Source organism: Lithobates pipiens, unplaced genomic scaffold, assembly GCF_037356315.1.
Source record: "Lithobates pipiens isolate NorthernLeopardFrog02 unplaced genomic scaffold, aLitPip1_a1.2 Scaffold_18, whole genome shotgun sequence".
NCBI lineage: Eukaryota > Metazoa > Chordata > Amphibia > Anura > Ranidae > Lithobates > Lithobates pipiens.
In genome coordinates, this window is record NW_027507758.1 from 541825706 (window position 1) to 541841783 (window position 16078).

General features: G+C 45.2%; 1 protein-coding gene across 10 annotated transcripts in view; it reads left to right on the top strand.

Moving 5' to 3' along the window:
• LOC143988917 (b(0,+)-type amino acid transporter 1-like) overlaps positions 1-16078 on the top strand; it is a 401901-nt gene that overhangs the window by 355848 nt on the left and 29975 nt on the right. For 9 of the 10 annotated variants that reach the window (XM_077488835.1, XM_077488837.1, XM_077488838.1 and 6 more), the window contains 2 exons: positions 13695-13914; positions 15805-16032. The gene's annotated coding sequence lies outside the window, so the exon portion shown is untranslated. The remainder of the gene's footprint in view (positions 1-13694; positions 13915-15804; positions 16033-16078) is intronic. The other variant, XM_077488836.1, reaches the window with a different exon arrangement.

The window sequence follows — 16078 nt, forward strand, 5'->3', positions numbered from 1 at the left end:
ACATTGGATGCAAATATATGTGAAGCCGCACTGCCACGTCAAGGCCCCTCTGCAAAGTGCGGTCCCTAACTATAATGTTTCTAAATTGAGAAATATATAGGAAGAAATAAATAGAGTGTCTAAACTAGTTACAATTTTTTTTTAAAAACAGAGGTTTTTGTTATATATTTGCATTCATAAGTGAAGCTACATAGAGCTCCCAGGGATCCCATTGGATCTTCCTTGTGGCTTGTGCTTGGTCACAGTGAGACCTCGTATGATTGGGATTTCTGTGTCCCTCTAATGTAATGTTTCCAGGGTATATGCCTGTTAACCCTCTAAGTCTTAGGTGCTCGCAGTGATACTGGTGTTAGGTTTAGAAAGTCTCTAGCACTCAAAAAGATTATTTCCACTTATTGTGAAAAAATTTCATATTATTCCAGCCACTGTTTTATTGCTGGTTTGATAGTACCAGAAAATAAAAAAAAACTGGCCTCCAACCTCCCCTTATAGCCAGTCCAACACACACCTAAAAAGTATCAGCCTCCCGCCTGCAAAAAAACCCTGTGTCACTCCTGGAGCCTGAACGGCCCACTTTGATGGAGCCAGAACGGGGGTGTCACACTCTCCTGGAGCCTGAAAAGGCCCATTCTTCTGGAGCCAAACTGGCCCATTCTTCTAGAGCCTGAACGGCCCGCTCTGATGGAGCCTGAACAGCCCTCTCTGATGGATCCTGAACGGCACAGTCTGATGGAGCCTGAACGGCCCGCTCTGATGGAGCCTGAACGGCACAGTCTGATGGAGCCTGAACGGCCCGCTCTGATGGATCCTGAACGGCACAGTCTGATGGAGCCTGAACCGCCCGCTCTGATGGAGTCTGAACGGGGGTGTCACACTCTGATGGAGCCTGAACGGGGGTGACACGTGCTGATGGAGCCTGAACGGGGGTGTCACACGCTGATGGAGCCTGAACGGGGGTGTCACATGCTGATGGAGTCTGAACGGGGGTGTCACACTCTGATGGAGCCTGAAAGGGGGTGTCACACGCTGATGGAGCCTGAAAGGGGGTGTCACACTCTGATGGAGCCTGAAAGGGGGTGTCACACTCTGATGGAGCCTGAAAGGGGGTGTCACACTCTGATGGAGCCTGAACGGGGGTGACACGCGCTGATGGAGCCTGAACGGGGGTGTCACACGCTGATGGAGCCTGAACGGGGGTGTCACACTCTGATGGAGCCTGAAAGGGGGTGTAACACTCTGATGGAGCCTGAACGGGGGTGTCACATTCTCCTGGAGCCTGAAAAGGCCCATTCTTCTGGAGCCAAACTAGCCCATTCTTCTAGAGCCAGAGAAGCCCACTCTTCTGGAGCCTGAATCTCCCAATCGTCTGGAACCTGATCGGCCCAATCCCCTGAAGCCTGAATCTCCCATTCTTCTGAAACCTGATCGGCCCAATCTCCTGGAGCCTGAATCTCGCACTCTGATGGAGCCTGAATCTCGCACTCTGATGGAGCCTGAACTTCGCACTCTGATGGAGCCTGAACTTTGCACTCTGATGGAGCCTGAACTTCGCACTCTGATGGAGCCTGAACTTCGCACTCTGATGGAGCCTGAACTTCGCACTCTGATGGAGCCTGAACTTCGCACTCTGATGGAGCCTGAACTTCGCACTCTGATGGAGCCTGAACCTCGCACTCTGATGGAGCCTGAACCTCGCACTCTGATGGAGCCTGAACCTCGCACTCTGATGGAGCTTGAATGGGGGTGTCGCACTCTGATGGAGCCTGAACGGGGGTGTCGCACTCTGATGGAGCCTGAACGGGGTTGTCGCACTCTTCTTGAGTCTGAACGTGGGCGACACACTTTTCTGGAGTTTGAACAATTTCTTCCAACTTGTTGGCAATCTTCACTCCCAAAAATTCTGCACCCCTCCCATTTAAGTGCAGTCCATCCCTTCCATAGAGCCGGGAAGCGACTGCAAAGTCAGACCAGTTCTCCATGAAGCCAAACTCCTCTTCTCTGCACCAGTTCTTCAGCCACTTGTTAAGCTCTCTAAGCTCCTGCTGCCTTTCTGGTGTGGCTTTAGGTACAGGCAGTATTTCTGAAAATACTGCTTTGGAGGTCCTTTTTTTCAACATAATCCCTATGTCCTTGAAATCATTTTGTAGACTGCTCCATCTTCCTCTAATTTGGTCATTTGTACCAATATGTACCAAGACAGCTGGGTCCTCTCCAGCCCCACGCAACAATCTTTCCATCCGATCTGCAATGTCCCGAACCCGAGCGCCTGGTAAACAACATACTGTTCGTAGTTGAGGGTCTTTGTGACAGATTGCCCTCTCTGTCCCTCTAATAATTGAGTCCCCTACCACCAGTATCTGCCTATTCTTTCTTGTAGCCTTGCCCCCATCTTTACTGGAGGAAATGTTCCCATGGTTCACCTGACATTTTGGTTGAGTCTCAATGTCGGTTACAGTCCCAATATGCACATGACACTCTTCTGGACTTTGCACACGAGCAACACGCTCTTCTGTAGTCTGAGCGGCGGCGGCGCGCCCTTTTGGAGTCTGAGCGGCGCGCCCATTTGGAGTCTGAGCGGCAGTGGCGCGCCCTTTTGGAGTCTGAGCGGCGGCGGTGCGCCCTTTTGGAGTCTGAGCGGCGGCGGTGCGCCCATTTGGAGTCTGAGCGGCGGCGGCGCGCCCATTTGGAGTCTGAACGGCGGCGGCGCGCCCATTTGAAGTCTGAGCGGTGGCGGCGGCGCGCCCATTTGGAGTCTGAGCGGCGGCGGCGCGCCCTTTTGGAGTTTGAGCGGCGGCGGCGCGCCCATTTGGAGTCTGAGCGGCGGCGGCACGCCCATTTGAAGTCTGAGCGGCGGCGGCGCGCCCATTTCGAGTCTGAGCGGCGGCGGCGCGCCCATTTGAAGTCTGAGCGGCGGCGGCGCGCCCATTTCGAGTCTGAGCGGCGGCGGCGCGCCCATTTCGAGTCTGAGCGGCGGTGGCGCGCCCATTTGGAGTCTGAGCGGCGGCGGCGCGCCCATTTGGAGTCTGAGCGGCGGCGGCGCGCCCATTTGGAGTCTGAGCGGCGGCGCACCCATTTGGAGTCTGAGCAGCGGCGGCGCTCCCTTTTGGAGTCTGAGCGGCGGCGGCGCGCCCATTTGGAGTCTGAGCGGCGGCGGCGCGCCCATTTCGAGTCTGAGCAGCGGCGGCGCGCCCATTTGGAGTCTGAGCGGCGGCGGCGCGCCCTTTTGAAGTCTGAGCGGTGGCGGCGCGCCCATTTGGAGTCTGAGCGGCGGCGGCGCGCCCATTTCGAGTCTGAGCAGCGGCGGCGTGCCCTCTTTTAGTCTGAGCGGCGGCGGCGCGCCCATTTCGAGTCTGAGCGGCGGCGGCGCGCCCATTTGAAGTCTGAGCGGCGGAGGCGCACCCTTTTGGAGTCTGAGCGGCGGCGACGCGCCCTTCTGGAATCTGGGCGGCGGCGGCTTGCCCTTCTGGAATCTGAGCGGCAGCGGCTCGCCCTTCTGGAGTCTGAGCGGCGGCGGCACGCTCTTCTGTAGTCTGAGCGGCGGCGGCACGCTCTTCTATAGTCTGAGAGGCGGCGGCGCTCTCTTCTGGAGTCTGAGAGGCGGCGGCGCTCTCTTCTGGAGTCTGAGCGGCGGCGGCACGCTCTTTTGCAGTCTGAGCGGCGGCGGTGCGCTCTTCTGCAGTCTGAGCGGCGGCGGCGCGCTCTTCTGTAGTCTGAGCGGCGGTGGCACGCTCTTCTGTAGTCTGAGAGGCGGCGGCGCTCTCTTCTGGAGTCTGAGCGGCGGCGGCACGCTCTTTTGCAGTCTGAGCAGCGGTGGCGCGCTCTTCTGCAGTCTGAGCGGCGGCGGCGCGCTCTTCTGGAGCCTGAGCGGCGGCGGCGTTCTCTTCTGGAGTCTGAGCGGCGGCGGCACGCTCTTTTGCAGTCTGAGCGGCGGCGGCGCGCTCTTCTGCAGTCTGAGCGGCGGCGGCGCGCTCTTCTGTAGTCTGAGCGGCGGTGGCACGCTCTTCTGTAGTCTGAGAGGCGGCGGCGCTCTCTTCTGTAGTCTGAGCGGCGGTGGCACGCTCTTCTGTAGTCTGAGAGGCGGCGGCGTTCTCTTCTGGAGTCTGAGCGGCGGCGGCACGCTCTTTTGCAGTCTGAGCGGCGGCGGCGCGCTCTTCTGCAGTCTGAGCGGCGGCGGCGCGCTCTTCTGTAGTCTGAGCGGCGGTGGCACGCTCTTCTGTAGTCTGAGAGGCGGCGGCGCTCTCTTCTGGAGTCTGAGCGGCGGCGGCACGCTCTTTTGCAGTCTGAGCAGCGGTGGCGCGCTCTTCTGCAGTCTGAGCGGCGGCGGCGCGCTCTTCTGGAGCCTGAGCGGCGGCGGCGCTCTCTTCTGGAGTCTGAGCGGCGGCGGCACGCTCTTCTGGAGTCTGAGCGGCGGCGGCACGCTCTTCTGCAGTCTGAGCGGCGGCGCCGCGCTCTTCTGCAGTCTGAGCGGCGGCGGCGCGCTCTTCTGCAGTCTGAATGTGGACGAAACTCTCTTCTGCAGTCTGAATGTCCCTTTCAATACTGCTCACTGTGGCAGGCCTGCCGTGTGAGCTGTGTCTGCAGTAGATCTCGCCTTCATCTGCAATAAAACCAGAGGAATTTGATTTAGCATCTTTACCTACATTTCATATATTTTTCTTTATACAACATCAAATTATGAAGAAAAAAATTCAAAGCTCCACTTCCAGGGAGAAATAGTAAACCCGACATGACAGTGACATAGGAAAAACTGCTATTGGCTTTTGTATAAAAATGCTGATTGCCTGGCAGTTATGCTGACCCACTAAAATTCCATGATTGGAAGTTTGGAAGCCAACAACAAGTATTTTTAGCAGTATAATAAAAAAGCATTTCCCAAACATAGGTAATTGCTGTGGGCACATTGTGTGGGCTGCTAAGCAATTACATGGTGTTGATCACGTGGTGGAGTGTCGGATCATTTTATCAACTGAATATCTATCATAGAGATACTACCCAATATTAATATCACAACTTATAGACTCTCTCTGTTTTTTCATATTTATTGTTTGCACATTGCTACTTACTGGGTGTGTAATATATATGTGTATTGTTTATGTTATCACATTACCTAGCGCCACTATTTACTTTTAACCTATGTTTGGTAGATGCTGTTTTATTATAGCATTTCTTTTAAAGTGGCTGCTCTATATGTATCAGGTTTGTCTTTGGCGCAGTGATAAGATCTTAGGTAGCGGCTCATTGTGATCTGGTTGTGTATTATTTTTAGCAGTATGATGTTGCACTTTCATAGTTAAATGAGTGGGCAGGTCACAAAGGAAATTGTGACAGGAAGTAGTGGTGCCACCTGCCTGGCTGTACATTGTGGCAGGGGTTTGTGAAACATCAGACCAGCTAAGCAGGGGCTTTGTTGAGTGGCAGTTTTGTCAAGAAAGTGTGTCATTATCAGCCCTGAGATCAGAACACCACAGCAGCAAATGGAACTCCCTACATCTGAAAGAAATCTGGAGACATAAAAGAAATACTTTCCCTGGCCCCATTAGTTCAGCGGGGAGGGGAGTGTGTGTTTGTGTGTTGGGGGGCACTGCAGAAAGGAGACAATTTCTTCACATTCAGGCTGAGAGCTCTGCTGTTTCTTATAATTGAGATAAAATCCCAGCCTCTTTTATATCAATCTACCGGATTCCTCTGGTGAATTTATATACAAGAGGCTGGGATTGAAGAATCGGCTCCGGTGAGGACAGCTGTGGATGTTTGGACAGGTAAGTGTCTCTATATTAAAAGTTAGCAGCTATAGTATTTGTAGCTGCTGACTTAAAAATGTTTTGGGGTAGACTGGAGCGCCTCTTTAAAGTCCCACACCTTGCAAAACCTTGGGATCAGTGGACATGCGTCCTACAAGTGTGTTTTTTTTATTTTCTTTAGCCATGACAATTTCAGTTCTCTTATATGGGTTCAATTAAAGTGCTTATAAAGGCAGAGGGATTTTATCTTGCTGCATTTCTAAAAAAATAAAAAATAAATGTATGCATGCATCTCCCCCCCAGCCCCCCGCCCCCCTAGGCTCTCTTGCTCCTCACTGGCTCAGTAAAAAAAAAGAAATAATAATAATAGGCCAAAAAAGCCAATGCTGTAAAAAAAACACACTATTGCAAAAATGTTGAAAAACTCACTGCAAAGCTACTGCCATTTTTATAACATTATTATAACGTCCAATGTGCATGAGGAAGCTTTACCATCGCTGTAATGTATGGCATTGGTTTAACCACTTAAGCCCTGGACCAATTGTCAGCCTAAGGACCAGAGGTCTTTTTACAATTTTGCACTGCACTGCTTTAACTGGCAATTGCACGGTCATGCAATGTTGTACCCAAACAAAATTTGCGTCCTTTTCTTGCCACAAATAGAGCTTTCTTTTGATGGTATTTGATTGCCTCTGCGATTTTTATTTTTTACGATATAAATGGAAAAAGACTGAAAATTTTGAAAGAAAAAAAGATATTTTCTACTTTTTGTTATAAGAAAAATCGAATAAACTCAATTTCAGTCATACATTTAGGCCAAAATGTATTCAGCCCCATGTCTTTAGTAAAAAAAAGTCATTAAGCGTATATTTATTGGTTTGTGCAAAAGTTATAGCGTCTACAAACTAGAGTACATTTTCTGGAATTTACACAGCTTTTAATTTATGACTGCCTATCTCATTTCTTGAGGTGCTAAAATGGCAGGGCAGTACAACCCCCCCCATGACCCCATTTTGGAAAGTTGAAACCCCAAGAAAATTGCTGAGGGGCATGTTGAGACCATTGAATATTTTATTTTTTTTGTCCCAAGTGATTGAATAATGACACAAAAAAAAAAGTTTGCAAAAAGTTGTCACTAAATGATATATTGCTCACAATGCCATAGTTATATGTGGAATTTCACCCCAAAATATATTCTGCTGCTTCTCCTGAGTACGGGGATACCACATATGTGGGACTTTTTGGGAGCCTAGCCGCGTACGGGACCCCGAAAACCAATCACCGCCTTCAGGATTTCTAAGGGTGCAAATTTTTGATTTCACTCCTCACTACCCATCACAGTTTCGAAGGCCATAAAATGCCAAAATAGCACAAAACCCCCCCAAATGACCCCATTTTGGAAAGTAGACACCCCAAGCTATTTAATGAGAGGCATGTTGAGTCCATGAAATATTTTATATTTTGCCACAAGTTGCGGGAATATTACAAACTTTTTTTTGTGCACGAAGTTGTCACTAAATGATATATTGCTCACACATGCTATGGGCATAAGTGAAATGACACCCCAAAATAAATTCTGCTGCTTCTCCTGAGTACGGGGATACCACATGTGGGGGACTTTGTGGGAGCCTAGCCGTGTACCGTAAAACGCTACCAAAAAATACTGTTAGCGATGGCAGGGATCAGGCCTGACTCTGCAAACGCTGCAGTTATGTGTTTTGTAAGTGACAGTGATCAATCGATACTGCACTTGGGTGGGCTGGGCGGAGGGGCAAAACGCAGGTGCTAGCAGGTATCTGGGCTGGTCCCGCTAACAATGCTTTTTTTGTCGATTTGTGTGCCTATGTGTACCTACGTGTCAGTGTAGTGATTGGTGCACACTTACTACGTCCTCTCCTCGCAGTCCGGTCAAAAAGACCGCCCGAGGAGAGTGAAATCGTAAACACAGGGAGGGGAAGCTTCTCATTCGCCAACGGCCATCCCCTCATCCTGGATCGCTCCTGAAGCTAAACGGACCGCCGCAGCCAGTGGGAGGGGGTCCGATCGGACCCCCCACACGCTGTAAGGCAGGCATGTACGGGTATGTGCTTGTGCCCATACATGCCATTCTTCCGACGTATAATTACATGCGGTGGTCCTAAAGTGGTTAATTATCTGCGTCTTGTAGAACGACTCCTATTGTAAATGAAAATATATTCTCCGCCTACAATGGCTTGCTACAGTTTCTGTGGAATATTTTTTTGACATTTTGGGAACTATGTATATGTGTTATGTAGGTAACAAGGGGTTAAACATGTATGTGGGGGTCTTTTCTTCCCATATTATAAATCTCTGCCATCTTGCTGGGTGGCATTGAGGTCATCAGTCCAGCCTGTAATAAGTAGCATGCAAGGCTTGTTCAAAAAAAAAAAGGCAGTTAGTAGGTGACAGTTGGAAAAAGAGGGGGGGGGGGACTTGGCTCGGGGTAAACAGATCTAAAAATAGCTGCTTTCTCCTCTTTAAAATAAATCCTCAGACTGGTGTTTACAAGACAAAAGACAGCAATGTCTATGGCCAGCCCTATACATGTGTACATAGGTTTAGTCTACTGAAAATTTTAAAAAGGGATTGAAGACTTTTCTTTTTAGCAAATGTTTTTGAATTAAGTTATTTGTCTGTTTTTTTATTGTAACTGTGTAGCACTTTGAGGTCTTTTGATGGAAAGTGCATTATAAATAACATTTATTATTATTATTATTATTATTATTATTATTATTATTATATGGGGGTGCCACTGTCATCAATGGGAGGAAAAAGAATCCAATGAAAGTATTTTGTATTCATCAATATCCATGAAACTTACCAGCCCTGCGTTTTTTGTCCCAGCGTGGTCCATTGGCTTTACAGCCGGCATCAAAACATCCGATAACGGATCTGAAACAGCGACGTACAAATCGCACTGCCCTCCGCATTTTGGTGGGCTTCTTGAATAGGGGATCTGCAAGCTGTATATTGATCTCTCCTTCCATAGCTGGGCTTCTTTTGGTTAGTTTCTCAATATTGTTTTGAGAAACAATCTGTTTACTTGTAATTTGTCTCATTATGAAGAATAATAAGACACTCTTTAAGTCTGAGAAATTGCAATAAAACTGAATCGAATAAATCCAAATCCAATCAAACAGCAAGAGAAAGCTGGACAGAGATGTCTTCACTGTACAGCAAACAACTCACAACTGATGCCAGAAGAGCCCAGAGCAGCCTTATATTAGAGCAGGTGATGACATCATAGAGGGCGTTTTTTTAACTGACGATTTTTCTTAACGGCTTTTGTTGCCATGGTTACCAAAGCTTCCTATACACAGTGATGGGCTGTGGGGGATGGGCTGTGAGGGAGAGCACAGACACACCAATAGAGGACTATGATTGGGCAGTATTAATGGTAGCAATATGATGGGGCAGTTTTGATAGGGCAGTTTTGATGGTGGCAATAGGAGGAGGCAATTTTGATGGGAAAAAGAGGGGGGGGTCTTGGCTCAGGGTAAACAGATCTAAAAATAGCTGCTTTCTCCTCTTTAAAATAAATCCTCAGACTGGTGTTTACAAGACAAAAGACAGCAATGTCTATGGCCAGCCCTATACATGTGTACATAGGTTTAGTCTACTGAAAATTTTAAAAAGGGATTGAAGACTTTTCTTTTTAGCAAATGTTTTTGAATTAAGTTATTTGTCTGTTTTTTTATTGTAACTGTGTAGCACTTTGAGGTCTTTTGATGGGAAGTGCATTATAAATAACATTTTTATTATTATTATTATTATTATTATTATTATTATTATTATATGGGGGGTGCGACTGTCATCAATGGGAGGAAAAAGAATCCAATGAAAGTATTTTGTATTTATCAATATCCATGAAACTTACCAGCCCTGCGTTTTTTGTCCCAGCGTGGTCCATTGGCTTTACAGCCGGCATCAAAACATCCGATAACGGATCTGAAACAGCGACGTACAAATCGCACTGCCCTCCGCATTTTGGTGGGCTTCTTGAATAGGGGATCTGCAAGCTGTATATTGATCTCTCCTTCCATAGCTGGGCTTCCTTTGGTTGGTTTCTCAATATTTTTTTGAGAAACAATCTGTTTACTTGTAATTTGTCTCATTATGAAGTATAATAAGACACGCTTTAAGTCTGAGAAATTGCAATAAAACTGAATCGAATAAATCCAAATCCAATCAAACAGCAAGAGAAAGCTGGACAGAGATGTCTTCACTGTACGGCAAACAACTCACAACTGATGCCAGAAGAGCCCAGAGCAGCCTTATATTAGAGCAGGTGATGACATCATAGAGGGTTTTTTTTTTAACTGACAATTTTTTTTTTAACGGCTTTTGTTGCCATGGTTACCAAAGCTTCCTATACACAGTGATGGGCTGTGGGGGATGGGCTGTGAGGGAGAGCACAGACACACCAATAGAGGACTATGATTGGGCAGTATTAATGGTAGCAATATGATGGGGCAGTTTTGATAGGGCAGTTTTGATGGTGGCAATAGGAGGAGGCAATTTTGATGGGAAAAAGAGGGGGGGGACTTGGCTCAGGGTAAACAGATCTAAAAATAGCTGCTTTCTCCTCTTTAAAATAGATCCTCAGACTGGTGTTTACAAGACAAAAGACAGCAATGTCTATGGCCAGCCCTATACATGTGTACATAGGTTTAGTCTACTGAAAATTTTAAAAAGGGATTGAAGACTTTTCTTTTTAGCAAATGTTTTTGAATTAAGTTATTTGTCAGTTTTTTTTATTGTAACTGTGTAGCACTTTGAGGTCTTTATGATGGAAAGTGCATTATAAATAAAATGTATTATTATTATTATTATTATTATTATTATTATTATTATTATTATTATTATTATATGGGGGGTGCGACTGTCAACAATGGGAGGAAAATGAATCCAATGAAAGTATTTTGTATTTATCAATATCCATGAAACTTACCAGCCCTGCGTTTTTTGTCCCAGCGTGGTCCATTGGCTTTACAGCCGGCATCAAAACATCCGATAACGGATCTGAAACAGCGACGTACAAATCGCACTGCCCTCCGCATTTTGGTGGGCTTCTTGAATAGGGGATCTCCAAGCTGTATATTGATCTCTCCTTCCATAGCTGGGCTTCCTTTGGTTGGTTTCTCAATATTGTTTTGAGAAACAATCTGCTTACTTGTAATTTGTCTCATTATGAAGAATAATAAGACACGCTTTAAGTCTGAGAAATTGCAATAAAACTGAATCGAATAAATCCGAATCCAATCAAACAGCAAGAGAAAGCTGGACAGAGATGTCTTCACTGTACAGCAAACAACTCACTACTGATGCCAAAGGAGCCCAGAGCAGCCTTATATTAGAGCAGGTGATGACATCATAGAGGTTTTTTTTTAACTGACGATTTTTCTTAACGGCTTTTGTTGCCATGGTTACCAAAGCTTCCTATACACAGTGATGGGCTGTGGGGGAGAGCACAGACACACCAATAGAGGACTATGATTGGGCAGTCTTAATGGTAGCAATATGATGGGACAGTTTTGATAGGGCAGTTTTGATGGTGGCAATAGGAGGAGGCAATTTTGATGGGGCAGTTTTTTTTATATGTATAGAGGACTGTGAAACTGGATTAAAGTTATTATTATAAAACCCTCTATTTTAAGGCATAGTGATAGGTTGAGTGGTCAGAATTGATATTGATGCAAATGTTATGATTACACACTTAAAAATTAATCACAATAGTGAGAAACATCCCATTCAAAGTTTAACCCAAGTGGGATTCTGGTGTGCAGCGTGAATATCCAGTAGACCTCGCGTTTACATAATAAACAAAATTTATCTCCTCCTCTCTTGGGAGAAAAAGATTTTTTTCAACTCCCTGTATAAATAAGCTTGATACATTTTTAGAGTGGACGAGGTTCCAATGTTTTGCAATGTTAGTTGATCTATTCTTTTCAATGTCATACAAGTGATCGTATAATCGATCTTTTAAACGGCGTATAGTACGCCCTACATACTGGATTTGGCAACTAGTGCATGTAATCATGTACACTATAATAAATGTTCCCTAGGAATGGCACTGGCAGCTACCAGCACCTTTTTTAGACTGGTGGGAATACACACACATATATACTAAGGTATATAATACACACTGGTGGGAAGTTCACCTTTCTAGGCAGCTGTCACCAGAACTCTTCGGCTGTGTATCAGAATGTTTCCGTGACTACATGTTTCGGAGGCGTGGCCTCCTTCTTCAGGTGCGCCCTAAGGTCTGTTTCTGATTTAAATATGCAAGTCCCCTCCCAACCCTCCTCACTAGCGCCAATTACAGGGAGCTTCTAATTGGGGGGAGGGAACATGCCCAGAAACACATTTATCAAACAGGAAGAACAATATGGAAACAACAACAAACACTTATTTGCAAGTAGTCATAAATATACTTTGCAATAATGATTATTAACCACTTAAGGACCAGGCCTCTTTTTCAGACTTGGTGTTTACATGTTTAAAACAGTTTTTTTTGCTAGAAAATTACTTAGAACCCCCAAACATTTTATATTGTTTTTTTCTAACACCCTAGAGAATAAAATGGCGGTCATTGAAATACTTTTTTTCACACCGTATTTGCGCAGCGGTCTTACAAGCGCACTTTTTTTGGAAAAAAATTCACTTTTTTGAATAAAAAAATAAGACAACAGTAAAATTAGCCCAATTTTTTATATTGTGAAAGATAATGGTACGCCGAGTAAATTGATACCCAACATGTCACGCTTCAAAATTGCGCCCGCTCGTGGAATGGCATCAAACTTTTAGCCTCAAAAATCTCCATAAGCGACATTTAAAAAATTCTACAGGTTGCATTTTTTGCGTTACAGAGGAGGTCTAGGGCTAGAATTATTGATCTCGCTCTACCGATCGCGGCGATACCTCACATGTGTGGTTTGACCACCGTTTTCATATGCGGGCGCTACTCGCGTATGCGCTCGCTTCTGTGCGCAAGCTCGTCGTGACGGGGTGTTTTTAAAAAAACTTTTTTTTTTTCTTATTTATTTTAATTGATTTTATTTATTTTTACACTGTTTTAAAAAAAAAAATGGATCACTTTTATTCCTATTACAAGGAATGTAAACATCCCTTGTAATAGAAAAAAGCATGACAGGTCCACTTAAATATGAGATCTGGGGTCAAAAAGTCCTCAGATCTCATATATGGGCTAAAATGCAAAAAAAAAAAAAAAAATGACATTTAAAAAAAATATACCTTTAAGAGGTATGGGCGGAAGTGGCGTTTTGACGTCGCTTCCGCCCTCCTATGGTATAGAGACAAGTGGGGGCCATCTTAGCCTCACTCGTCTCCATACCCAGCTAGGAAAAGGACCCGATCGCCTCCGCCGCTACCGACGGTAAGCGGCGGTGGGAGGGGGGGTGGCACCTCTCCCGCCGCCGACGGCGGTGATCTCGCGGCAAATCCGCTGCGGAGACCACCGTTATCGTACAGCCGACCGGCGCCTGAAGAGATGGATATCTCGGTTGTGGAAGCAGCTGCTGCCGTTACCGAGATATCCCTCTTCAAAAATAGGACGTACATCGGCGTGCGGCGGTCGGCAAGTGGTTAATTAAAAAACGTTGCATTTTTATATTTTTATATATATATGCCATGCTGAAGTGAATTAAAATAAGAGCACATTACAAGACATTCTCAAAAATAAACATACATATATATGATGATAATATGAAGATAGCAGATATATGACGAATATAGTTAATATAGAAGGTAAATTATCTGTATATACAGTAATATACCCTTTTTAATATACCTTTTTTTTTTAAACGGTCAATTACTAAAAATTATATATATATAAGAAAAAAAAATCTATATTAATTATAAATGTATGCTTACATGCACATTATCCTTACAGATATGTATTATATTTGATAGACTGTCCATCCATCATATGATCATATGAGGGCACCAATTACCAATGCTGCATTTGATGTGACACAGGCTGCATTTGATGTGACACAGGTTGCATGTAAGGAGGGACTCTGCTGGGGGCACCTGATGTAAGGACGGGCTCCGGTGGGGACACCTGATGGCATCTGGTTGTAGGTGACGTGGTTAGTGACATGCTGAGGGCTCCCAATGATTCTGCATTATGGTGAGTTGAATGATTTAATTTTATATTACAATGTAATAATAGAAATAATGCGCTTCAATCATCCTGACACCACAACAACCATGGTGCCGGGATGATTGAAGTGTGTTTGGAGTATCTTTATCTGCTTATTGTTAAACTTTCTAGAATACACATTTCTATTGTTGTGTAGGATCTGGGCCTGCTGTCCCTTCATTCCTCTCATCCCTCTCCCTCCATCCGTCATTCATCTCAGACGCTAACCACGCCACCTTAGAGCCACGCCCACTATTTCGCTCAAGCCACGCCCACTTACACCAAGTGGGAGGGGCAAAAATGAAGGGCGGGGTCTGGCACCCCCCCATCCTAAAACTTCACCAGCCGCTACTGCTTATGATCAATGTTTGTAAATATTGTTTAATAGTGTGATCGAGAGAAACAAATCATATATTAGTCTGATGGGTGGTGAGTTATATCCAATGTTTCTTGAAGAGCTATGGTGCCTTCCAGCGGTGTCGTCAGATGCCTGGTTCCTCTCTCCACGCTTTTGTTTCATCCTCCAGCCCCTATGACGCTACGTTTGCCCTGTAGTAGCGTAGCAGCCTACAGATGGAACCAGAACTGCGCTTCAAGAAGAAACCTGTCTTAAGGGAAACATAGAGGTTATTAATGTTTTCCTGTCATTCTGAAAATTCTAGTTGCCTGGCTGTCATAGCCCCCTTGCTTCAATATTTTGCCTTACTTCGAATAAGTATGCAAATTTGAACTTGTGATCTTCATATTTGTACCAGTTCAGTGACACCCAAAGTAATAAACCAGAGGATCAAGAGAACTCACATTTTTCAGAGCAACTTCAATAGCGGTATTGAATACGTCTTTTATGATATGTCTACTTTAAATGGCAGGGAGGTGTACTGCTAAGGTATTATTCTTTAACACCATGAATAAGGTCCCCCACCACTATTTGTGAAGGATGTAGGTGTCCATTTACAGGTGTGTGGGGCTGGGGACCATTCACACTAATCGTTGTGTCAGTACACCTGAATTAGGGAAACGCGTTACTCTGTTCATAGGCTGGCTTCACACCCCAACCTAAATTCGTACGAATCCGAAATAAGAATTTTTATGCTTAAGAATTTCATACGAAATACGAATTTAGGATCCAAATTAACAGAAACATGACTGGTGTTTTGTTCACCAATCAGAGGAAGTCAGCACAGCACAGGGATGGTGGGAACCCCTCATAATTATAAATTCATCATAATGACCATTCGTAATTGTTACAAAAAGTTAACAAACCTAAAAGTTAAAAACCCAGGAAGTCAGCACAGCACAGGGATGGTGGGAGCCCCTCATAATGATAAATTCATCATAACGAACTTTCGTTATTTTAACGACAAGTTTATGAATCTAGCGAAAATTCGTATTTTGTACGAATCAGAATTAAGTTTCATACACCAATTACGAAATCCGATTTTTTTTTCCATACGGAACAAAACGTAACGAAACAAAAAAATTTTTTTGACGGCGACCATGTCTACCCAACAATCCCTCTGATGGTAGCAAAGATCTCTGGGATATGTGGTTCAGATGCATGAACAGTTGTCAGTCTGATAAACTACGCATCCCATAGTTCCTTTGATTGGACTCACAAATATGATGTCATTCAAAAGCAGTGGGCACTGAGGGACATGCAATGCATAAAGACACCGGAGGATTGCCGTACTTTGCAACTGTAGTCAGCATTGCTACATCTATTTTACATCATTTTAACTATGAATTGCATAGAAAATATATTTTTTTTTCTGCAAGATGCAAAGAAAGCATTTTTTGTTTTGGTGTTATTTATTGCTTTGTTATCCTCTTTTCTGGGAGTGGGTACCTATTTCTGCCATTTCCACCTTTCTCACCTAGGCAAGAAAGGCAGAAGTTAATCTCACATCCCACCACCCTCATACCTCCTCCCGGAAAATCCTGCAACACATCACATGTGTACAGGACCAGTCTGAATGTGCATGAGGAGTGGGGAGCTGTGAAACAGGAGGAAGTCACAGTCGGCATTCCCACGGCCAAGATGACGGTTCTGAAGACCGGTGAAGAACTGGCCCTAGTAAATAAAGACAGTGCTGGACTCTTGGGCTGGTAAGTGTCTGTGCAAAACTTCAATGCAGGCAGGGGCGGACTGACC